The sequence below is a fragment of the Siphateles boraxobius genome, unplaced genomic scaffold (assembly GCF_051911475.1).
Source record: "Siphateles boraxobius isolate OS27281-9 unplaced genomic scaffold, OSU_SipBor_1 15, whole genome shotgun sequence".
Lineage (NCBI taxonomy): Eukaryota > Metazoa > Chordata > Actinopteri > Cypriniformes > Leuciscidae > Siphateles > Siphateles boraxobius.
Window position 1 is genome coordinate 584,726 of NW_027508755.1, and position 23,623 is coordinate 608,348.

General features: G+C 36.9%; 14 non-coding genes and 1 pseudogene across 14 annotated transcripts; all 15 read right to left on the reverse strand.

Annotated features, from left to right (window-relative positions):
* Window positions 1-1,744: 1,744 nt before the first annotated feature.
* LOC143738715 (5S ribosomal RNA) lies at window positions 1,745-1,863 on the reverse strand. The gene has a single exon (XR_013203965.1). It is a non-coding gene; the product is annotated as a 5S ribosomal RNA (ribosomal RNA).
* A 766-nt stretch (window positions 1,864-2,629) lies between these two features.
* LOC143738716 (5S ribosomal RNA) lies at window positions 2,630-2,748 on the reverse strand. The gene has a single exon (XR_013203966.1). It is a non-coding gene; the product is annotated as a 5S ribosomal RNA (ribosomal RNA).
* A 1,818-nt stretch (window positions 2,749-4,566) lies between these two features.
* Window positions 4,567-4,685, reverse strand: LOC143738717 (5S ribosomal RNA). Its single transcript, XR_013203967.1, has one exon. It is a non-coding gene; the product is annotated as a 5S ribosomal RNA (ribosomal RNA).
* Window positions 4,686-5,050: 365 nt separating this feature from the next.
* LOC143738718 (5S ribosomal RNA) lies at window positions 5,051-5,169 on the reverse strand. Its single transcript, XR_013203968.1, has one exon. It is a non-coding gene; the product is annotated as a 5S ribosomal RNA (ribosomal RNA).
* Window positions 5,170-6,988: 1,819 nt separating this feature from the next.
* On the reverse strand, window positions 6,989-7,107 carry LOC143738719 (5S ribosomal RNA). Its single transcript, XR_013203969.1, has one exon. It is a non-coding gene; the product is annotated as a 5S ribosomal RNA (ribosomal RNA).
* A 1,174-nt stretch (window positions 7,108-8,281) lies between these two features.
* LOC143738720 (5S ribosomal RNA) lies at window positions 8,282-8,400 on the reverse strand. Its single transcript, XR_013203970.1, has one exon. It is a non-coding gene; the product is annotated as a 5S ribosomal RNA (ribosomal RNA).
* Window positions 8,401-8,771: 371 nt separating this feature from the next.
* Window positions 8,772-8,890, reverse strand: LOC143738721 (5S ribosomal RNA). Its single transcript, XR_013203971.1, has one exon. It is a non-coding gene; the product is annotated as a 5S ribosomal RNA (ribosomal RNA).
* A 372-nt stretch (window positions 8,891-9,262) lies between these two features.
* On the reverse strand, window positions 9,263-9,381 carry LOC143738735 (5S ribosomal RNA). Its single transcript, XR_013203986.1, has one exon. It is a non-coding gene; the product is annotated as a 5S ribosomal RNA (ribosomal RNA).
* A 573-nt stretch (window positions 9,382-9,954) lies between these two features.
* Window positions 9,955-10,073, reverse strand: LOC143738723 (5S ribosomal RNA). The gene has a single exon (XR_013203973.1). It is a non-coding gene; the product is annotated as a 5S ribosomal RNA (ribosomal RNA).
* Window positions 10,074-10,438: 365 nt separating this feature from the next.
* Window positions 10,439-10,557, reverse strand: LOC143738724 (5S ribosomal RNA). Its single transcript, XR_013203974.1, has one exon. It is a non-coding gene; the product is annotated as a 5S ribosomal RNA (ribosomal RNA).
* Window positions 10,558-12,369: 1,812 nt separating this feature from the next.
* On the reverse strand, window positions 12,370-12,488 carry LOC143738725 (5S ribosomal RNA). The gene has a single exon (XR_013203975.1). It is a non-coding gene; the product is annotated as a 5S ribosomal RNA (ribosomal RNA).
* A 568-nt stretch (window positions 12,489-13,056) lies between these two features.
* On the reverse strand, window positions 13,057-13,175 carry LOC143738734 (5S ribosomal RNA). The gene has a single exon (XR_013203985.1). It is a non-coding gene; the product is annotated as a 5S ribosomal RNA (ribosomal RNA).
* Window positions 13,176-13,344: 169 nt separating this feature from the next.
* On the reverse strand, window positions 13,345-13,463 carry LOC143738736 (5S ribosomal RNA; annotated as a pseudogene).
* A 166-nt stretch (window positions 13,464-13,629) lies between these two features.
* LOC143738697 (5S ribosomal RNA) lies at window positions 13,630-13,748 on the reverse strand. Its single transcript, XR_013203947.1, has one exon. It is a non-coding gene; the product is annotated as a 5S ribosomal RNA (ribosomal RNA).
* A 169-nt stretch (window positions 13,749-13,917) lies between these two features.
* LOC143738732 (5S ribosomal RNA) lies at window positions 13,918-14,036 on the reverse strand. The gene has a single exon (XR_013203982.1). It is a non-coding gene; the product is annotated as a 5S ribosomal RNA (ribosomal RNA).
* Between the last annotated feature and the right edge of the window lie 9,587 nt (window positions 14,037-23,623).

Below are 23,623 nucleotides of genomic sequence, written 5' to 3' on the forward strand. Positions count from 1 at the left end.
ATTCAGAGGCCTGCGATTCGATTCAAAAGCGATTATCGATTATCTGAATCTTTTGTGTGTGTGTGTGTGTGTGTGTGTGTGTGAATATAAATACTTTGCTTTAAAAGTACAAAGTAATGACCCATAAAGAATTAACGTACAATATATTTTATTAACATTGCAAAGAACCAACAGGAAAATAAATGTGTGCCTGAACTAGCAGCATACTTGTAGTAAATTAATAATATAACAACAACAGGTGTTCTGACGATTCATGCTACCCATCGAGATGTGCTACTTACTGGTGCATGTGCAGACTCATTTTTCTTCTGCTTACCACGCCCATAAATCTATGCATCCTTGCTGTGGAGACTTGTAGGAAACTTTGACAGGTCAAAGATGAATATTTGATGATAATTTTTACTTTTCACACCGTTTTAAAAATAAAAACAGTACATTATACTGTACTCTTAACTTCGAATTTTATTATAATTTTATTTCATATAATAATATCATTTTTACTTGTTATATCAAATGTGATAATTGCTAGTTCATTTAAAATAGCCAAATATGCTCCCCATACACTTACCCTGATTAAAATGAAATAACGATGTTATAATATTGTGAGATTTACACCATTATGGAAACAATAGAGAATGAATCAACATTATCTATGATCGATTCGCGTTTGGGTAGCATTTTTCGACAACGCAGCAGAAATCGTCTGAACACCGGTACAGCCCAGAGCCATAGAGAGAAACGGCTCTGGTACAGTCGAGTGTTTTTCCTCCTCTGGGTGGAAACGTGTCATATGGCTTCTCATATTTGTCGTGTTGCCGAAATATTTTAGTTTTATTCTACAAAGCTTACAACTAGTGTGGCTCTTGTCCAGCTCCTTTCCCCCTTCAACTTCATAGAAGACAAAATATTTCCACACGTCAGCTTTTAACGAGGAGGGTGTTTGGATTTCGCGCTCAGCCATCGCGTCTCTGTTATGTGCGCACGCCACAGACAGACGGTCCGGGCACTGCACTCCCGCGCTTCAGAGTTCCGTCTTTTGCGTTCCGTCAATATTACGTCATTGTAAATAGGCTACATATCTAAAAAAAAAAAAATTTTTTTTTGTTGAAAATCGATTTTTGACATTTGTGAATCGATTCAGAATCGTCCACGTCCGCATCGCGATGCATCTAAGAATCGATTTTTTCCCCCACCCCTACTATTTAAAAGGTTAGACCATTAGTGAAGAAAACTAAGAAGAACTTTTGAAAAAACTCAAACTCTTTCATGCTTTCTGAAGAATCTCAGAGACGTTTTAAGGCTTTTTGAAGAAGCTCAGGCACTCTTTTTTTTTTTCTTAAAAAAGCTTACAACACCTAGTATTCCCATGCGGCCTCCCATCCAAGTACTAACCAGGCCTTATTTAAAAGGTTAGACCATTAGTGAAGAAAACTAAGAAGAACTTTTGAAAAAACTCAAACTCTTTCATGCTTTCTGAAGAATCTCAGAGACTTTTTAAGGCTTTTTGAAGAAGCCCAGGGACTCTTTTTTTTTTTCTTAAAAAAGCTTACAACACTTAGTATTCCCATGCGGCCTCCCATCCAAGTACTAACCAGGCCTTATTTAAAAGGTTAGACCATTAGTGAAGAAAACTAAGAAGAACTTTTGAAAAAACTCAAACTCTTTCATGCTTTCTGAAGAATCTCAGAGACTTTTTAAGGCTTTTTGAAGCTCAGGCACTCTTTTTTTTTATTTTTTTTTTTAAAGCTTACAGCACCTGGTATTCCCAGGCGGTCTCCCATCCAAGTACTAACCAGGCCCGACCCTGCTTAGCTTCCGAGATCAGACGAGATCGGGCGTGCCCAAGGTGGTATGGCCGTAAGCGAAAACTGCTGCCAAAATTGGGCTATTTAAAAGGTTAGACCATTAGTGAAGAAAACTAAGAAGAACTTTTGAAAAAACTCAAACTCTTTCATGCTTTTTGAAGAATCTCAGAGACGTTTTAAGGCTTTTTGAAGAAGCTCAGGCACTCTTTTTTTTTTCTTAAAAAAGCTTACAACACCTAGTATTCCCATGCGGCCTCCCATCCAAGTACTAACCAGGCCTTATTTAAAAGGTTAGATCATTAGTGAAGAAAACTAAGAAGAACTTTTGAAAAAACTCAAACTCTTTAATGCTTTCTGAAGAATCTCAGAGACTTTTTAAGGCTTTTTGAAGAAGCTCAGGGACTCTTTTTTTTTTTTTCTTAAAAAAGCTTACAACACTTAGTATTCCCATGCAGCCTCCCATCCAAGTACTAACCAGGCCTTATTTAAAAGGTTAGACCATTAGTGAAGAAAACTAAGAAGAACTTTTGAAAAAACTCAAACTCTTTCATGCTTTTTGAAGAATCTCAGAGACGTTTTAAGGCTTTTTGAAGAAGCTCAGGCACTCTTTTTTTTTTCTTAAAAAAGCTTACAACACCTAGTATTCCCATGCGGCCTCCCATCCAAGTACTAACCAGGCCTTATTTAAAAGGTTAGATCATTAGTGAAGAAAACTAAGAAGAACTTTTGAAAAAACTCAAACTCTTTCATGCTTTCTGAAGAATCTCAGAGACTTTTTAAGGCTTTTTGAAGAAGCTCAGGGACTTTTTTTTTTTTTTTTTTAAAGCTTACAGCACCTGGTATTCCCAGGCGGTCTCCCATCCAAGTACTAACCAGGCCCGACCCTGCTTAGCTTCCGAGATCAGACGAGATCGGGCGTGCCCAAGGTGGTATGGCCGTAAGCGAAAACTGCTGCCAAAATTGGGCTATTTAATAGGGGTGGGAATCTCTAGGCACCTCACGATTCGATTCGATTACGATTCAGAGGCCTGCGATTCGATTCAAAAGCGATTATCGATTATCTGAATCTTTTGTGTGTGTGTGTGTGTGTGTGTGTGTGTGAATATAAATACTTTGCTTTAAAAGTACAAAGTAATGACCCATAAAGAATTAACGTACAATATATTTTATTAACATTGCAAAGAACCAACAGGAAAATAAATGTGTGCCTGAACTAGCAGCATACTTGTAGTAAATTAATAATATAACAACAACAGGTGTTCTGACGATTCATGCTACCCATCGAGATGTGCTACTTACTGGTGCATGTGCAGACTCATTTTTCTTCTGCTTACCACGCCCATAAATCTATGCATCCTTGCTGTGGAGACTTGTAGGAAACTTTGACAGGTCAAAGATGAATATTTGATGATAATTTTTACTTTTCACACCGTTTTAAAAATAAAAACAGTACATTATACTGTACTCTTAACTTCGAATTTTATTATAATTTTATTTCATATAATAATATCATTTTTACTTGTTATATCAAATGTGATAATTGCTAGTTCATTTAAAATAGCCAAATATGCTCCCCATACACTTACCCTGATTAAAATGAAATAACGATGTTATAATATTGTGAGATTTACACCATTATGGAAACAATAGAGAATGAATCAACATTATCTATGATCGATTCGCGTTTGGGTAGCATTTTTCGACAACGCAGCACAAATGGTCTGAACACCGGTACAGCCCAGAGCCATAGAGAGAAACGGCTCTGGTACAGCCGAGTGTTTTTCCTCCTCTGGGTGGAAACGTGTCATATGGCTTCTCATATTTGTCGTGTTGCCGAAATATTTTAGTTTTATTCTACAAAGCTTACAACTAGTGTGGCTCTTGTCCAGCTCCTTTCCCCCTTCAACTTCATAGAAGACAAAATATTTCCACACGTCAGCTTTTAACGAGGAGGGTGTTTGGATTTCGCGCTCAGCCATCGCGTCTCTGTTATGTGCGCACGCCACAGACAGACGGTCCGGGCACTGCACTCCCGCGCTTCAGAGTTCCGTCTTTTGCGTTCCGTCAATATTACGTCATTGTAAATAGGCTACATATCTAAAAAAAAAAAAATTTTTTTTTGTTGAAAATCGATTTTTGACATTTGTGAATCGATTCAGAATCGTCCACGTCCGCATCGCGATGCATCTAAGAATCGATTTTTTCCCCCACCCCTACTATTTAAAAGGTTAGACCATTAGTGAAGAAAACTAAGAAGAACTTTTGAAAAAACTCAAACTCTTTCATGCTTTCTGAAGAATCTCAGAGACGTTTTAAGGCTTTTTGAAGAAGCTCAGGCACTCTTTTTTTTTTTCTTAAAAAAGCTTACAACACCTAGTATTCCCATGCGGCCTCCCATCCAAGTACTAACCAGGCCTTATTTAAAAGGTTAGACCATTAGTGAAGAAAACTAAGAAGAACTTTTGAAAAAACTCAAACTCTTTCATGCTTTCTGAAGAATCTCAGAGACTTTTTAAGGCTTTTTGAAGAAGCCCAGGGACTCTTTTTTTTTTTCTTAAAAAAGCTTACAACACTTAGTATTCCCATGCGGCCTCCCATCCAAGTACTAACCAGGCCTTATTTAAAAGGTTAGACCATTAGTGAAGAAAACTAAGAAGAACTTTTGAAAAAACTCAAACTCTTTCATGCTTTCTGAAGAATCTCAGAGACTTTTTAAGGCTTTTTGAAGCTCAGGCACTCTTTTTTTTTATTTTTTTTTTAAAGCTTACAGCACCTGGTATTCCCAGGCGGTCTCCCATCCAAGTACTAACCAGGCCCGACCCTGCTTAGCTTCCGAGATCAGACGAGATCGGGCGTGCCCAAGGTGGTATGGCCGTAAGCGAAAACTGCTGCCAAAATTGGGCTATTTAAAAGGTTAGACCATTAGTGAAGAAAACTAAGAAGAACTTTTGAAAAAACTCAAACTCTTTCATGCTTTTTGAAGAATCTCAGAGACGTTTTAAGGCTTTTTGAAGAAGCTCAGGCACTCTTTTTTTTTTCTTAAAAAAGCTTACAACACCTAGTATTCCCATGCGGCCTCCCATCCAAGTACTAACCAGGCCTTATTTAAAAGGTTAGATCATTAGTGAAGAAAACTAAGAAGAACTTTTGAAAAAACTCAAACTCTTTCATGCTTTCTGAAGAATCTCAGAGACTTTTTAAGGCTTTTTGAAGAAGCTCAGGGACTTTTTTTTTTTTTTTTTTAAAGCTTACAGCACCTGGTATTCCCAGGCGGTCTCCCATCCAAGTACTAACCAGGCCCGACCCTGCTTAGCTTCCGAGATCAGACGAGATCGGGCGTGCCCAAGGTGGTATGGCCGTAAGCGAAAACTGCTGCCAAAATTGGGCTATTTAATAGGGGTGGGAATCTCTAGGCACCTCACGATTCGATTCGATTACGATTCAGAGGCCTGCGATTCGATTCAAAAGCGATTATCGATTATCTGAATCTTTTGTGTGTGTGTGTGTGTGTGTGTGTGTGTGAATATAAATACTTTGCTTTAAAAGTACAAAGTAATGACCCATAAAGAATTAACGTACAATATATTTTATTAACATTGCAAAGAACCAACAGGAAAATAAATGTGTGCCTGAACTAGCAGCATACTTGTAGTAAATTAATAATATAACAACAACAGGTGTTCTGACGATTCATGCTACCCATCGAGATGTGCTACTTACTGGTGCATGTGCAGACTCATTTTTCTTCTGCTTACCACGCCCATAAATCTATGCATCCTTGCTGTGGAGACTTGTAGGAAACTTTGACAGGTCAAAGATGAATATTTGATGATAATTTTTACTTTTCACACCGTTTTAAAAATAAAAACAGTACATTATACTGTACTCTTAACTTCGAATTTTATTATAATTTTATTTCATATAATAATATCATTTTTACTTGTTATATCAAATGTGATAATTGCTAGTTCATTTAAAATAGCCAAATATGCTCCCCATACACTTACCCTGATTAAAATGAAATAACGATGTTATAATATTGTGAGATTTACACCATTATGGAAACAATAGAGAATGAATCAACATTATCTATGATCGATTCGCGTTTGGGTAGCATTTTTCGACAACGCAGCAGAAATCGTCTGAACACCGGTACAGCCCAGAGCCATAGAGAGAAACGGCTCTGGTACAGTCGAGTGTTTTTCCTCCTCTGGGTGGAAACGTGTCATATGGCTTCTCATATTTGTCGTGTTGCCGAAATATTTTAGTTTTATTCTACAAAGCTTACAACTAGTGTGGCTCTTGTCCAGCTCCTTTCCCCCTTCAACTTCATAGAAGACAAAATATTTCCACACGTCAGCTTTTAACGAGGAGGGTGTTTGGATTTCGCGCTCAGCCATCGCGTCTCTGTTATGTGCGCACGCCACAGACAGACGGTCCGGGCACTGCACTCCCGCGCTTCAGAGTTCCGTCTTTTGCGTTCCGTCAATATTACGTCATTGTAAATAGGCTACATATCTAAAAAAAAAAAAATTTTTTTTTGTTGAAAATCGATTTTTGACATTTGTGAATCGATTCAGAATCGTCCACGTCCGCATCGCGATGCATCTAAGAATCGATTTTTTCCCCCACCCCTACTATTTAAAAGGTTAGACCATTAGTGAAGAAAACTAAGAAGAACTTTTGAAAAAACTCAAACTCTTTCATGCTTTCTGAAGAATCTCAGAGACGTTTTAAGGCTTTTTGAAGAAGCTCAGGCACTCTTTTTTTTTTTCTTAAAAAAGCTTACAACACCTAGTATTCCCATGCGGCCTCCCATCCAAGTACTAACCAGGCCTTATTTAAAAGGTTAGACCATTAGTGAAGAAAACTAAGAAGAACTTTTGAAAAAACTCAAACTCTTTCATGCTTTCTGAAGAATCTCAGAGACTTTTTAAGGCTTTTTGAAGAAGCCCAGGGACTCTTTTTTTTTTTCTTAAAAAAGCTTACAACACTTAGTATTCCCATGCGGCCTCCCATCCAAGTACTAACCAGGCCTTATTTAAAAGGTTAGACCATTAGTGAAGAAAACTAAGAAGAACTTTTGAAAAAACTCAAACTCTTTCATGCTTTCTGAAGAATCTCAGAGACTTTTTAAGGCTTTTTGAAGCTCAGGCACTCTTTTTTTTTATTTTTTTTTTTAAAGCTTACAGCACCTGGTATTCCCAGGCGGTCTCCCATCCAAGTACTAACCAGGCCCGACCCTGCTTAGCTTCCGAGATCAGACGAGATCGGGCGTGCCCAAGGTGGTATGGCCGTAAGCGAAAACTGCTGCCAAAATTGGGCTATTTAAAAGGTTAGACCATTAGTGAAGAAAACTAAGAAGAACTTTTGAAAAAACTCAAACTCTTTCATGCTTTTTGAAGAATCTCAGAGACGTTTTAAGGCTTTTTGAAGAAGCTCAGGCACTCTTTTTTTTTTCTTAAAAAAGCTTACAACACCTAGTATTCCCATGCGGCCTCCCATCCAAGTACTAACCAGGCCTTATTTAAAAGGTTAGATCATTAGTGAAGAAAACTAAGAAGAACTTTTGAAAAAACTCAAACTCTTTAATGCTTTCTGAAGAATCTCAGAGACTTTTTAAGGCTTTTTGAAGAAGCTCAGGGACTCTTTTTTTTTTTTTCTTAAAAAAGCTTACAACACTTAGTATTCCCATGCAGCCTCCCATCCAAGTACTAACCAGGCCTTATTTAAAAGGTTAGACCATTAGTGAAGAAAACTAAGAAGAACTTTTGAAAAAACTCAAACTCTTTCATGCTTTCTGAAGAATCTCAGAGACTTTTTAAGGCTTTTTGAAGAAGCCCAGGGACTCTTTTTTTTTTTTTCTTAAAAAAGCTTACAACACTTAGTATTCCCATGCGGCCTCCCATCCAAGTACTAGCCAGGCCTTATTTAAAAGGTTAGACCATTAGTGAAGAAAACTAAGAAGAACTTTTGAAAAAACTCAAACTCTTTCATGCTTTCTGAAGAATCTCAGAGACTTTATAAGGCTTTTTGAAGAAGCTCAGGGACTCTTTTTTTTTTTTCTTAAAAAAGCTTACAACAACTAGTATTCCCATGCGGCCTCCCATCCAAGTACTAACCAGGCCTTATTTTAAGGGTTAGACCATTAGTGAAGAAAACTAAGAAGAACTTTTGAAAAAACTCAAACTCTTTCATGCTTTCTGAAGAATCTCAGAGACTTTTTAAGGCTTTTTGAAGAGGCTCAGGGACTCTTTTTTTTTTTTCTTAAAAAAGCTTACAACACCTAGTATTCCCATGCGGCCTCCCATCCAAGTACTAACCAGGCCTTATTTAAAAGGTTAGACCATTAGTGAAGAAGACTAAGAAGAACTTTTGAAAAAACTCAAACTCTTTCATGCTTTCTGAAGAATCTCAGAGACTTTTTAAGGCTTTTTGAAGCTCAGGCACTCTTTTTTTTAAATTTTTTTTTTAAAAGCTTACAGCACCTGGTATTCCCAGGCGGTCTCCCATCCAAGTACTAACCAGGCCCGACCCTGCTTAGCTTCCGAGATCAGACGAGATCGGGCGTGCCCAAGGTGGTATGGCCGTAAGCAAAAACTGCTGCCAAAATTGGGCTATTTAAAAGGTTAGACCATTAGTGAAGAAAACTAAGAAGAACTTTTGAAAAAACTCAAACTCTTTCATGCTTTCTGAAGAATCTCAGAGACGTTTTAAGGCTTTTTGAAGAAGCTCAGGCACTCTTTTTTTTTTTCTTAAAAAAGCTTACAACACCTAGTATTCCCATGCGGCCTCCCATCCAAGTACTAACCAGGCCTTATTTAAAAGGTTAGACCATTAGTGAAGAAAACTAAGAAGAACTTTTGAAAAAACTCAAACTCTTTCATGCTTTCTAAAGAATCTCAGAGACTTTTTAAGGCTTTTTGAAGCTCAGGCACTCTTTTTATTTTTTTTATTTTTTTTAAAAGCTTACAGCACCTGGTATTCCCAGGCGGTCTCCCATCCAAGTACTAACCAGGCCCGACCCTGCTTAGCTTCCGAGATCAGACGAGATCGGGCGTGCCCAAGGTGGTATGGCCGTAAGCGAAAACTGCTGCCAAAATTGGGCTATTTAAAAGGTTAGACCATTAGTGAAGAAAACTAAGAAGAACTTGTGAAAAAACTCAAACTCTTTCATGCTTTCTGAAGAATCTCAGAGACTTTTTAAGGCTTTTTGAAGAAGCTCAGGGACTCTTTTTTTTTTTTTCTTAAAAAAGCTTACAACACCTAGTATTCCCATGCGGCCTCCCATCCAAGTACTAACCAGGCCTTATTTAAAAGGTTAGACCATTAGTGAAGAAGACTAAGAAGAACTTTTGAAAAAACTCAAACTCTTTCATGCTTTCTGAAGAATCTCAGAGACTTTTTAAGGCTTTTTGAAGCTCAGGCACTCTTTTTTTTTTTAAATTTTTTTTAAAAGCTTACAGCACCTGGTATTCCCAGGCGGTCTCCCATCCAGGTACTAAACAGGCCCGACCCTGCTTAGCTTCTGAGATCAGACGAGATCGGGCGTGCCCAAGGTGGTATGGCCGTAAGCGAAAACTGCTGCCAAAATTGGGCTATTTAAAAGGTTAGACCATTAGTGAAGAAAACTAAGAAGAACTTTTGAAAAAACTCAAACTCTTTCATGCTTTCTGAAGAATCTCAGAGACTTTATAAGGCTTTTTGAAGAAGCTCAGGGACTCTTTTTTTTTTTTTCTTAAAAAAGCTTACAACAACTAGTATTCCCATGCGGCCTCCCATCCAAGTACTAACCAGGCCTTATTTTAAGGGTTAGACCATTAGTGAAGAAAACTAAGAAGAACTTTTGAAAAAACTCAAACTCTTTCATGCTTTCTGAAGAATCTCAGATACTTTTTAAGGCTTTTTGAAGAAGCTCAGGGACTCTTTTTTTTTTTCCTTAAAAAAGCTTACAACACTTAGTATTCCCATGCAGCCTCCCATCCAAGTACTAACCAGGCCTTATTTAAAATGTTAGACCATTAGTGAAGAAAACTAAGAAGAACTTTTGAAAAAACTCAAACTCTTTCATGCTTTCTGAAGAATCTCAGAGACTTTTTAAGGCTTTTTGAAGCTCAGGCACTCTTTTTTTTTTTTTTTTTTTTTTTAAAGCTTACAGCACCTGGTATTCCCAGGCGGTCTCCCATCCAAGTACTAACCAGGCCCGACCCTGCTTAGCTTCCGAGATCAGACGAGATCGGGCGTGCCCAAGGTGGTATGGCCGTAAGCGAAAACTGCTGCCAAAATTGGGCTATTTAAAAGGTTAGACCATTAGTGAAGAAAACTAAGAAGAACTTTTGAAAAAACTCAAACTCTTTCATGCTTTTTGAAGAATCTCAGAGACGTTTTAAGGCTTTTTGAAGAAGCTCAGGCACTCTTTTTTTTTTCTTAAAAAAGCTTACAACACCTAGTATTCCCATGCGGCCTCCCATCCAAGTACTAACCAGGCCTTATTTAAAAGGTTAGATCATTAGTGAAGAAAACTAAGAAGAACTTTTGAAAAAACTCAAACTCTTTCATGCTTTCTGAAGAATCTCAGAGACTTTTTAAGGCTTTTTGAAGAAGCTCAGGGACTTTTTTTTTTTTTTTTTTAAAGCTTACAGCACCTGGTATTCCCAGGCGGTCTCCCATCCAAGTACTAACCAGGCCCGACCCTGCTTAGCTTCCGAGATCAGACGAGATCGGGCGTGCCCAAGGTGGTATGGCCGTAAGCGAAAACTGCTGCCAAAATTGGGCTATTTAATAGGGGTGGGAATCTCTAGGCACCTCACGATTCGATTCGATTACGATTCAGAGGCCTGCGATTCGATTCAAAAGCGATTATCGATTATCTGAATCTTTTGTGTGTGTGTGTGTGTGTGTGTGAATATAAATACTTTGCTTTAAAAGTACAAAGTAATGACCCATAAAGAATTAACGTACAATATATTTTATTAACATTGCAAAGAACCAACAGGAAAATAAATGTGTGCCTGAACTAGCAGCATACTTGTAGTAAATTAATAATATAACAACAACAGGTGTTCTGACGATTCATGCTACCCATCGAGATGTGCTACTTACTGGTGCATGTGCAGACTCATTTTTCTTCTGCTTACCACGCCCATAAATCTATGCATCCTTGCTGTGGAGACTTGTAGGAAACTTTGACAGGTCAAAGATGAATATTTGATGATAATTTTTACTTTTCACACCGTTTTAAAAATAAAAACAGTACATTATACTGTACTCTTAACTTCGAATTTTATTATAATTTTATTTCATATAATAATATCATTTTTACTTGTTATATCAAATGTGATAATTGCTAGTTCATTTAAAATAGCCAAATATGCTCCCCATACACTTACCCTGATTAAAATGAAATAACGATGTTATAATATTGTGAGATTTACACCATTATGGAAACAATAGAGAATGAATCAACATTATCTATGATCGATTCGCGTTTGGGTAGCATTTTTCGACAACGCAGCAGAAATCGTCTGAACACCGGTACAGCCCAGAGCCATAGAGAGAAACGGCTCTGGTACAGCCGAGTGTTTTTCCTCCTCTGGGTGGAAACGTGTCATATGGCTTCTCATATTTGTCGTGTTGCCAAAATATTTTAGTTTTATTCTACAAAGCTTACAACTAGTGTGGCTCTTGTCCAGCTCCTTTCCCCCTTCAACTTCATAGAAGCCAAAATATTTCCACACGTCAGCTTTTAACGAGGAGGGTGTTTGGATTTCGCGCTCAGCCATCGCGTCTCTGTTATGTGCGCACGCCACAGACAGACGGTCCGGGCACTGCACTCCCGCGCTTCAGAGTTCCGTCTTTTGCGTTCCGTCAATATTACGTCATTGTAAATAGGCTACATATCTAAAAAAAAAAAAATTTTTTTTTGTTGAAAATCGATTTTTGACATTTGTGAATCGATTCAGAATCGTCCACGTCCGCATCGCGATGCATCTAAGAATCGATTTTTTCCCCAACCCCTACTATTTAAAAGGTTAGACCATTAGTGAAGAAAACTAAGAAGAACTTTTGAAAAAACTCAAACTCTTTCATGCTTTCTGAAGAATCTCAGAGACGTTTTAAGGCTTTTTGAAGAAGCTCAGGCACTCTTTTTTTTTTTCTTAAAAAAGCTTACAACACCTAGTATTCCCATGCGGCCTCCCATCCAAGTACTAACCAGGCCTTATTTAAAAGGTTAGACCATTAGTGAAGAAAACTAAGAAGAACTTTTGAAAAAACTCAAACTCTTTCATGCTTTCTGAAGAATCTCAGAGACTTTTTAAGGCTTTTTGAAGAAGCCCAGGGACTCTTTTTTTTTTCTTAAAAAAGCTTACAACACTTAGTATTCCCATGCAGCCTCCCATCCAAGTACTAACCAGGCCTTATTTAAAAGGTTAGACCATTAGTGAAGAAAACTAAGAAGAACTTTTGAAAAAACTCAAACTCTTTCATGCTTTCTGAAGAATCTCAGAGACTTTTTAAGGCTTTTTGAAGCTCAGGCACTCTTTTTTTTATTTTATTTTTTTAAAGCTTACAGCACCTGGTATTCCCAGGCGGTCTCCCATCCAAGTACTAACCAGGCCCGACCCTGCTTAGCTTCCGAGATCAGACGAGATCGGGCGTGCCCAAGGTGGTATGGCCGTAAGCGAAAACTGCTGCCAAAATTGGGCTATTTAAAAGGTTAGACCATTAGTGAAGAAAACTAAGAAGAACTTTTGAAAAAACTCAAACTCTTTCATGCTTTCTGAAGAATCTCAGAGACGTTTTAAGGCTTTTTGAAGAAGCTCAGGGACTCTTTTTTTTTCATAAAAAAGCTTACAAGCTTATGGGGGGTATTCCCATGCGGTCTCCATTCCAAGTACTAACCAGGCCTTATTTAAAAGGTTAGACCATTAGTGAAGAAAACTAAGAAGAACTTTTGAAAAAAACTCAAACTCTTTCATGCTTTCTGAAGAATCTCAGAGACTTTTTAAGGCTTTTTGAAGAAGCTCAGGGACTCTTTTTTTTTTTCTTAAAAAAGCTTACAACACCTAGTATTCCCATGCGGCCTCCAATCCAAGTACTAACCAGGCCTTATTTAAAAGGTTAGACCATTAGTGAAGAAAACTAAGAAGAACTTTTAAAAAAACTCAAACTCTTTCATGCTTTCTGAAGAATCTCAGAGACTTTTTAAGGCTTTTTGAAGCTCAGGGACTCTTTTTTTTTTTTTTTTTAAAGCTTACAGCAGCTGGTATTCCCAGGCGGTCTCCCATCCAAGTACTAACCAGGCCCGACCCTGCTTAGCTTCCGAGATCAGACGAGATCGGGCGTGCCCAAGGTGGTATGGCCGTAAGCGAAAACTGCTGCCAAAATTGGGCTATTTAAAAGGTTATACCATTAGTGAAGAAAACTCAGAAGAACTTTTGAAAAAACTCAAACTCTTTCATGCTTTCTGAAGAATCTCAGAGACTTTTTAAGGCTTTTTGAAGAAGCTCAGGGACTCTTTTTATTTATTTTTTTAAAAAGCTTACAGCACCTGGTATTCCCAGGCGGTCTCCCATCCAAGTTCTAACCAGGTCCGACCCTGCTTAGGTTTCGAAATCAGACAAGATCGGGCGTGCCCAAGGTGGTATGGCCGTAAGCGAAAACTGCTGCCAAAATTGGGCTATTTAAAAGGTTAGACCATTAGTGAAGAAAACTAAGAAGAACTTTTGAAAAAACTCAAACTCTTTCATGCTTTCTGAAGAATCTCAGAGACTTTTTAAGGCTTTTTGAAGCTCAGGGACTCTTTTTTTTTTTTTTTTTTTAAAGCTTACAGCACCTGGTATTCCCAGGCGGTCTCCCATCCAAGTACTAACCAGGCCCTACCCTGCTTAGCTTCCGAGATCAGACGAGATCGGGCGTAACCAAGGTGGTATGGCCGTAAGCGAAAACTGCTGCCAAAATTGGGCTATTTAAAAGGTTATACCATTAGTGAAGAAAACTCAGAAGAACTTTTGAAAAAACTCAAACTCTTTCATGCTTTCTGAAGAATCTCAGAGACTTTTTAAGGCTTTTTGAAGAAGCTCAGGGACTCTTTTTATTTATTTTTTTAAAAAGCTTACAGCACCTGGTATTCCCAGGCGGTCTCCCATCCAAGTACTAACCAGGTCCGACCCTGCTTAGCTTCCGAAATCAGACGAGATCGGGCGTGCCCAAGGTGGTATGGCCGTAAGCGAAAACTGCTGCCAAAATTGGGCTATTTAAAAGGTTAGACCATTAGTGAAGAAAACTAAGAAGAACTTTTGAAAAAACTCAAACTCTTTCATGCTTTCTGAAGAATCTCAGAGACTTTTTAAGGCTTTTTGAAGAAGCTCAGGGACTCTTTTTTTTTTTATAAAAAGCTTACAGCACCTGGTATTCCCAGGCGGTCTTCCATCCAAGTACTAACCAGGCCCGACCCTGCTTAGCTTCCGAGATCAGACGAGATCGGGCATGCCTTTTTTTTTTTTTTTTTTTTTAAAAAGCTTACAGCACCTGGTATTCCCAGGCGGTCTCCCATCCAAGTACTAACCAGGCCCGACCCTGCTTAGCTTCCGAGATCAGACGAGATCGGCCGTGCCTTTTTTTTTTTTTTTTTTTTTTTATTGCAAAAATTTCAATCAATAAAATATAATAAAATCAATAGAAATTAAAAAATACATATTTTCTTCCACAACCATTCTACATCACATATCATTTCCATCATTTTTTTAAAAACTTATTCACTTCCAGGCAACCTCCACATTAGATCCTTTAAAACACCACAAACTTTTGGGGTAAAAACATCATAAAAAACATCCAACTTATTTTCACATTTAAAATACTCATACAATCCTTCAATATACAATTCAGTTTTCCTTTTAAAAACCATCCAAACATCCAACACAATTTTTTCCTTTTTTGCTACAATTCTTCTCTCCCATATTGCACTTTTCATTAGCATCACACACAGATTAATAAAACTTTTGGTTTTACCCTTTTCTTCCATCCCAAACATCACCACTCTGTTCCATTCTACAGTCTTCTCCTTTAATTCCCCTCTCAACATTTCAATCAATCTTTTTCCCTTTTCATTAAAATCTTCCAATTCTCTACAATTTAAAAACAAGTGTAAAAAACTTTCATCTTCCACATTACACACTTTACACGTTTCACTTAGTTCCATGTGGATTTTTTTAAAAATAATGTCAGTAAAAATTGCTCTGTGTCTGATTAAATATTCAAAACTCTCCAATTTCGCGTCTGTCATTGTACCTTTCATGTTATTCCATATATCCTCATCTTTTAAATCTTTGTATTTCTGTACCCAGTACTCATTGGCTTTTGGTTTCCTGAAAATCCCCTCTCTAAAAAAACAGTAAAGCATTTTCACAGTACGTTCATTAAAAGCATATAGTTTTTCTCCCATCTTTATATGCACTTCTTTCCCTTGTTTCTCTTCTTACATATCTTCTATTCTTTTTATCCACTTTTTGGGAATTGCTTCTTTCATTATTTCATACTTATTTTGTAGTTCTTGTTCATTAAAATCCTCTTTTGCCACTTCCATTGTATCTATTATATACTGTAATGGTAAAAATCCCTCTTTAAATTCATATAAAATATCTCTAACTCTTGTGATCCCAACATCCCACCATTTCTTTAAAAAAATCACATTCCCCTGATTTGAAATGCCGCTGTTTAGGAATAAAGGCTGGTTTAAAATGCTCTCTCTACCTTGAGGATTAAAATTAACAATAGTTAAAAATTTCCCCCAAGCACTCATCAATTCTCTGTAAAAATCTGGCATTCCTTTCACCATCCAATTCTTAGTTTTCATCCATAAAATATTATCTCCCAAATTAAAATTCCCAGCTTTATTTAAAAAATATTCCATCGTCTTTTTCCACGTTGTTTTACTTTTCTCATCCAGATACTTTTTTATTACTTTAACTCTTAAGCTATTTTTTCTTTGTTCAACATCTATCAATCCCATCCCTCCCTTTCCAACTTCTCCTATTATAGTATTATATACAATTCTTGGAGGTTTTCCATCCCATATAAAATCCAGAAAACATTTTTTCAGCCTTTTTTCCACCCACATCGGCATAGAAGTCACATATAAAACATACCACAACTTTGCTACCATTAAAACATTTACAATCAAAACTTTCCCCTTTAAACTTAAAGTCCTCAATTTCCAAAAAATGAACCTTCTTTCAATTCCTCCTAGTATTTCTTCCCACATTACTTCTTCAACATATTTTTCATCTTTCCCTATTAAAACACCTAAGATCTTTATTTCCTTTGATTCTTTAAACTTAAAATCATTTGCTAAAACACTTGCCCCTCCAAATCTCATATATACTGTTTTCTCTTCATTTATCTTGCTCCCTGATCCCCTACAAAACGTCTGTACCACTTCCATTGCTTTTTTAACACTCTTTATATCCTTAACCATTATTGTTGTATCGTCTGCGTATTGAAACATGTTTTCATTTTCCCCACTCTCTTCAATGTCTATCCCTCTAACTTCTTTATCTCTTTTAACAGCTAATCCCAAAGGTTCTGCAACTAGTGAATATAAAAGTGCTGATAGTGGACATCCTTGTCTTATTGACCTAGTTAATTTAAAACATTCTGTTAAAAAACCATTACATTTTACTCTTGTTATTGCTCCTTTATATATAATTTTAATCCATTTGATGAACCTTTCCCCAAAACCATACTCACTTAAAATCTCAAATAAATAGTCATGCTCTACTCTGTCAAAGGCCTTTTCAAAATCCAAACTAAGAACATATCCATCCTTATTTTTTTCTTTCATATACCTTATTCTATCTATTATACTTATTGTTGTGTCCGCTATGTCCTTCCCTTTCACTCCAAATACTTGATTTGTTTTGATTATGGTTGGCATTACCTCTTTCAATCTGTTGGCTAAAACTTTTGTTAAAATTTTCAAATCTGTATTCAACATTGTGATGGGTCTATAATTTTTTTAATCTGCTTTTTCTCCTTTTCTTTTATATATCAACTTAATTAATCCCATCCCCATTCTCTGATTCATTTCATCTTTCTTAAAAGTCTCTTCATATACTTCTTTTAAAATACCGGTTAAAAAATCCTTAAAAGTTATATAAAATTCATTCCCTAAACCGTCAATATCTGGGCTTTTCCTTTTATTCAGTTCACTTATTGCTCTTTTTATCTCTTCTTCTCTTATCTCTAGGTCACACTCTTTTTTGTCATCCTCTCCTACTTTGGTCTTTATTTGTTTCAATAATTCTAGTTTTTCTTCCTCCTTTATTCCTTCTGCTTTGAATAGCTTTCCATAGTATGCTTTTATTGCTTTTAGTATCTCTTCATTTGTTTCCACTATCTCTCCATCTTCCCTATGTATTCTTTTAATTGTTTGTGAAATTCCCCTTCTTCTTTCCAAATCAAAAAAAAAACTTAGTACATTTCTCTCCTTCCACTGTATACTTTGCTTTATTTCTTAATCGTGCCCCATCATATTTCTTCTCTTCTATTTCTTTCAGTTTTTCCTCTATTTCTTTTATTTTTTGTATATCTTTTTCATTCATGTTCAATTCCTTTTCTAGTTGTTCTCGTATTTCTCTTTCCTTACCCTTTTTACATCTCTGAATTATCCCACAATATTTTATGCTAAAATTTTTGATTAGATACTTCACATTTTCCCACCAAATCCTTTTGTCTTCTCTATACATTCCGTTTTCTTCCTCTTTTGTTATAATGTCTTGTACACTTAAGACATAGTCTTCATTCTTTAAAATCCCTGTGTTTAAAACCCATACTCCCGGCCCTCTTTTCACTGTATCCCAATCAATTTGCATAAAAATAGGTTTGTGATCACTTAAACTTGTTTCTTCATATCTTATTTTTTCTAAAAAGCTTTCCATATTCTGTGTACATAAAATAAAATCAATTCTCGTTTTACAAATAAAATTCCCCACAATTTGTCTTCTTGAAAATTCTTTTCTCTTTTCATTTCTTTCCCTCCATACATCAATCAATTCATTTTCTTCCATCAGCCCTTTTAACTCTTTTCTTCCTGCATCCCCGTTGTTGTATAAAATCTCTCCATTCCAATTTTTTCTTATTTCACTTATATGCAAGTCTTTCCAGTTAGTCTCTTGTAACATTATCACATCTTCTCTTTTACACATTTCCTTTACTTTTTCAAATTTCCTCATATCCATTAAACCTCTAGCATTGAAAGTAACCATTCTTAAAATCATGACACAAAAAAAAAGTTCTTAAAAAGACATTGCTAAAATCCATCTTTTCATTCATTCTCCTCCGAGTCCTTTACCAGCTCCTCTCCATCCATACTTTGTTGCTCACCTTTTAAAGTCACTCTTTTTCTCGCTCCTTCAGTGTTCGGTTTTATCTTTATTGATCTTCTCCTTTTATTTGATGGAACTACATTGTCATCTTCTTCATTTTCCGCTTCCTTTTCCATTTCCACATTCTGCTCCATGTCCTTTTGTTCTGCTCTGTCTACTTCACTTTCCAAGCTTACATTCATGTCCATTTGTGTCCAGTTTTCATCCTCTTGTTGTGTTTGTTCCCCCTGTTTATACTCATCGTCCATCAGTTCCTCACTTCCTTTATTTTCTGTAATCTCACTCGTCTCCTTTCCTCCGTTTTCTTCTTCTTGCTCCTTTTCTGTGTCTCTTTCTAGCACCTGCCCGCTCACCTGCACCTCTTCTTCCTCCTCTCGTCCCGTCCAGCATTCACATTTAGTGAGAACCTCTCGGCAATCCGGGCACTTAACGGCATTGCAGTTCCTTGCAAAGTGGCCTTTCTCGTCACATTTAAAACACTTAAAATCTGGACAGTCTTTCACCACATGGTCCGGGCTCATGCACTGTCTACAGGTTTTCACCTGATGACTGTGCATCACTCTGAAGTATTGTGGTCCTTCAGCTGTTTCCAGTCTTGTACTGTACGGTAGTGACGCCACCTCCCTTGGGAACCTTACTTTTAAAAAGCATGTGCCGTCCTCTATATTTGTACCCGGATAAAACCTCCTTTTCACCACAGAAACGGGGATTACTCCCCATTGTTCCAGTTTATTAAAAATGTCCGCATCCTCAGTGTAGGCCGGCAGGTGCATAAAAGAGACAACATAGTCCCTGTTGTGAAGACTCTTTACCTCAAATGTCATTCCTTTAATATCCAGTCCGTCCATTAAACATCCCGTATCCTCTTCCCGTTCAAGTGTAACTTCATATTAATTTGTTTGTTTAGGTCTCACTGCCAAAATCTTTCCTTCTCCGATCTTCTCCGTCACTGCTTTTATGATATCCATCGCTCTCACCTCTTTTTCATCTCTTAAATCCACCGTTATTGTCGCTTCCTTTTTGTACATCCTTTTCACTTTCTCCTTTCTCGCTTCTTTCCCCCGAACTTGTCCATCTCTTTGTTGTTCGTCCGGTCCGTGGTCGTTTCGCCCTCGTGGTTCTCCAGCCATTGCAATGTCCGTTAACCTTTGTCCATCCATCAAAAAAAAACACGCAGACAAAATTCCTCCCAAACAGCGTACGCTGTTGGGAGGATTTAGCTTAAACAAAATAAACAAAAAAAACTAACAAAAAAAACACTGATTCTAACAAAAAAAAAACAAAAAAAACACAGAAACACGTTTGGTGAGCCTTCGTGTCTACTTGAACGAACTTACTTAACAGTATACTTGATAAACATATTACAATTTCTAACAAAAAACAATATCTGTGTGTGTGTGTGTGTGTGTGTGTGTGTGTGTGTGTGTGTGTGTGTGTGTGTGTGTGTGTGTGTGTGTGTGTGTGTGTGTGTGTGTGTGTGTGTGTGTGTGTGTGTGTGTGTGTGTGTGTGTGTCTTAATCAGAGTCACAGTGCTTACAAATGAATACCGGTAACTCTGGAGTGCAAGCTTTGTGGGCCCAGAGACTGCAAAGGGTCCCATGTACCTTTGCAGCTGATCTAACTGACTTGCCCTTCTGTAAGGGCATTCTGTACAAATATTAAAATCAATCAGTTGTATGATAGGGGATGGTTGTAACACTTTTTCAAGAAGTGTTACAACCCACCCCACCTCTGTCAGTCACTGTTTAGCTAGCTGTATTAGCATACTGGTTTGAAATTAGCAGGGGAACACTGAATCACATTTTGCCTAAGAAACTACATTTTAATATAATATAAGTCAAACTATTGTATCTGCAATAGTTTAGATACTAGACAAAAAATAGTCATTACAATGCCAGTATATCACTGGGAAATGCGTAGTGTGAAACTTTGCGCGTTAAGTTCATATTCTGAGTCCATCTGCTTGCCTATAGCCATATAGTAGCCTACAGCCTTCTCAACAAGGTGCGAGTTTGGTCTTTTATATCACTGTATTAGTTAAGCTATGTTACGCGTTTTATATGTCCAGCAATCCTGAAGTATTGAGGGAAACCCTAGTACTGCAGCACATCGCCGCGATATAAAGGCAACTAAACAACCAAGAGTCTACCTCAAATGTAGGCCTATACCATTTGATCTGTACATCAGCATTGGGGGATTAACATTATAATCTCGTTCACGGTAGAGAAAGATGCATGTAGGCTACACAGGGACCATGAAGACACTGAGTTAAACATAAAAACAGCCCTCATAATAATCACAAATACACTTACATTTCTATAAATATGTTTTTATGAATGAATGGCTTGCTCTAACTGTTGTTCGGTCTTCGCCAACAACACACACTTGAACTCCCTGCTGGTGAGACAATTAACAGCAGATGGAGATTATGATCGGTAATCTACTGCTTTTCCTGCAGTTCCTGGATGACAATGTTGAATTTACTGTCGAATTTGAACCACTGAATTTGTGGAAGCGAATTTGTAAAGCGAAATAAAATGGACCATAAATTGCGTCCATTCCCAGACACCATCAAAATGGCCCAGATCCAGCCCATATCTGGTATACGCGTTAAAGCCACATGTTCCAGATGTGGCCCAGATCCGTCACTATTATGTTGCTGTCTGGGTTGGCTTCTAAAATACTCTGTATGACATTGGATCAGCCAGAGAGAAGTTCATAAGTTAGAACAAACCATGATTTTTTAACTATGCAATAAATCTGTCCCATCATGGCAACAAAAAGGAATTACTCACCTCCATTATTTATTTCAAAATAACCAATTTGCATCATTTAAAGTGATAATAATGATGACAGAATTTTTGGATGCAAACTCATACTCAACATACATGTTGATTGGAACAACACAAGGGAAACGTGTTTTCCTAACAAAAAAGAAGAGATTCTGAAGAAAGTTGACTTCCGTCTAGTTTCCCTATTTCTTCAGACACTCCTCATTTCTCTAGCTATTATTACAAACTAAACTAGAAAATCCAAAAAGTGTATACATATCGAATCGATCAACATTGGTACTGTATTATCGATTAATTGATACACTGTATCAATCTTCTTACAAAATACATCACATTACAAAAAATATCATTCACCAACAAGAACATATCTACATTTATTGAATTTATATACCTAGAGCCAGACTCCTTTCCATAAACTTTTAAAAGAATGTAGGTGATTCAAATCATCCGTAGATAAGTCCGTATTTGACCTCCTGAACATATTTCTGGCAAAAGAGTCCTCGATCTTGAAATTTCTATTCATACTCATTCTGATGTTACATCAGCCATACAGAAGTCCAAATTTGTCCTACTGAACATATTTTTGGCCTAAGAGTCACCGATCATGAACTATCTGTGCATACTCATAGACTGATGTTACTTCAGCCATATAGTTATATAGTCCATATATAGTCCACATATGTGATCTACTGAAAATTTTTGACCAAGACGTCCTCGATTTAAAACTTTCTATACATACTCTATGACTACTTCTGATGTTGCATCAGCCTGTGCAGAAGTGCCTATATGACCAAATTAAAATATTTCTGCCCTAAGAGTCCTCAATCATGAATTTTCTATTTATAAAATTACTCTTTATAAAATTAAGCCAGACAGCAATCAATTATTGACCCACTGAACATATTTCTGGGAAAAGAGTCCTCGATCTTGAACTTTCTATTCATACTCATAGACTCATTCTGATGTTACATACGCCATGCAGAAGTCCACATTTGTCCTACTGAACATATTTATGGCCAAAGAGTCATTGATCATGAACTTTCTGTACGTACTTATAAACTCCTTCTAATGTTACATCAGCTGGTGGTCAACAGTGGTCGATATCTGACCAACTGAAAATTTTTCCAGCCAATAGTCCCTAAACAATAACTTACTGAAAACGAATTGACTCCTCATGTTACATCCGCTAGACAGTAGTCCATATTTGATCAAACATATTCCTGGCCACAGGGTTCTAGAACATTACCTTTCTATCATAGACTCCTTCTGACATTATTTCAGCCATACAGGAGTCCAAGTCCATATGTTACCTATTGAATTTTTTTGGACAAAGACTCTATGACTTATTCTGATGTTATATCAGTCAGAGACTAGTCCATATATACCTACTGAACATATTTCTGGCCCATTGTCTCCGAACAATAATTTTCTATACAAACGCATTGACTCCTTCTGAAGTTGTATCAGCCATACAGAAGTGCATATTTGACCTAATGAACATATTTCTGTCCTCTACCATAAATTATTAATACATACTTCTTATGAGCCAGACAGTGAGCCAGACAGAAATCCATTATTGACCCACTGAATATATTTTTGACCAAAGAGAGCTCAATCTTTAACTTTTTATTCATACTCGTTGACTCCTGATGTTAAATCTGCCCTGCATTTTTTAACTTTCAATACATGTAGTCTCCTTCTGATTTTACATCAAGAAGACATTCAATGACTCCTTCATATATACACTGTAAAAAAATCGTAAAAAAACGGTCAATGACTGGCAGCTGCGGCTGCCAAACAAAAACCGTAAAAAAAAAGTCAAATATCGTAATTTAAATGAAATGCAAAAAACTTTTACAGAAATTTTCCTTACATTTTTTACAGAAAAACACTGTTATTTTACAACTATTTCCTGAATTATTACGATCAAACACCTTCATTGTAAAAAAATCCCATAAAAAAACAGTCAAATGACTGTCAGCAACGGCTGCCATACAAAATTACCATAAAATTAATGAAAAATATCTTAATATAAATAAGTGCAAAATACTTTTACAGAAATCTTCATCAATCTTTTTTAACAGAAACACACAGTTAAAACACAGTTACTTCACGTTTATTTTCTGATTTATTTACTGAAAAACATGCAGTTAATTACATGCATGATTTGCTTTGACTACATACGTCACTACATCAGCAACTACACAGTTACTGTCAGTTAAATAAAGAAACATGCAGCATTTCATCAGTTTTGTTTTCTCATCCTGGACTGAAGCTCAGGCTCTACTCTTCAACACAATGGTGACACACGAAACACACCATACAGAAACACTTTAAACCCCAACAGAACATTAAACACTACCAGATCTCTCAGGATCTAAGCATCTTCGCTTATTACAATCCAGACTTTATTTATTTCATACTAACATTATTATTGAGAATTAACAGAGGTTTAGAAGTTGAAGCTTTATTGAAAAGAATAAAGTTTGATGTCACCATGATGGAGATCAGTGTTTGCTTTAGTTGGGCTCTTGAACTTTTAATGTTGAACTTTAATGTTTCTCTAGCTGCATTAACTGTGTGTCTCTGATGCATATTTGTTATGGTAAGAGTCTAAGAGAAACTCAGATCAGATAATGTT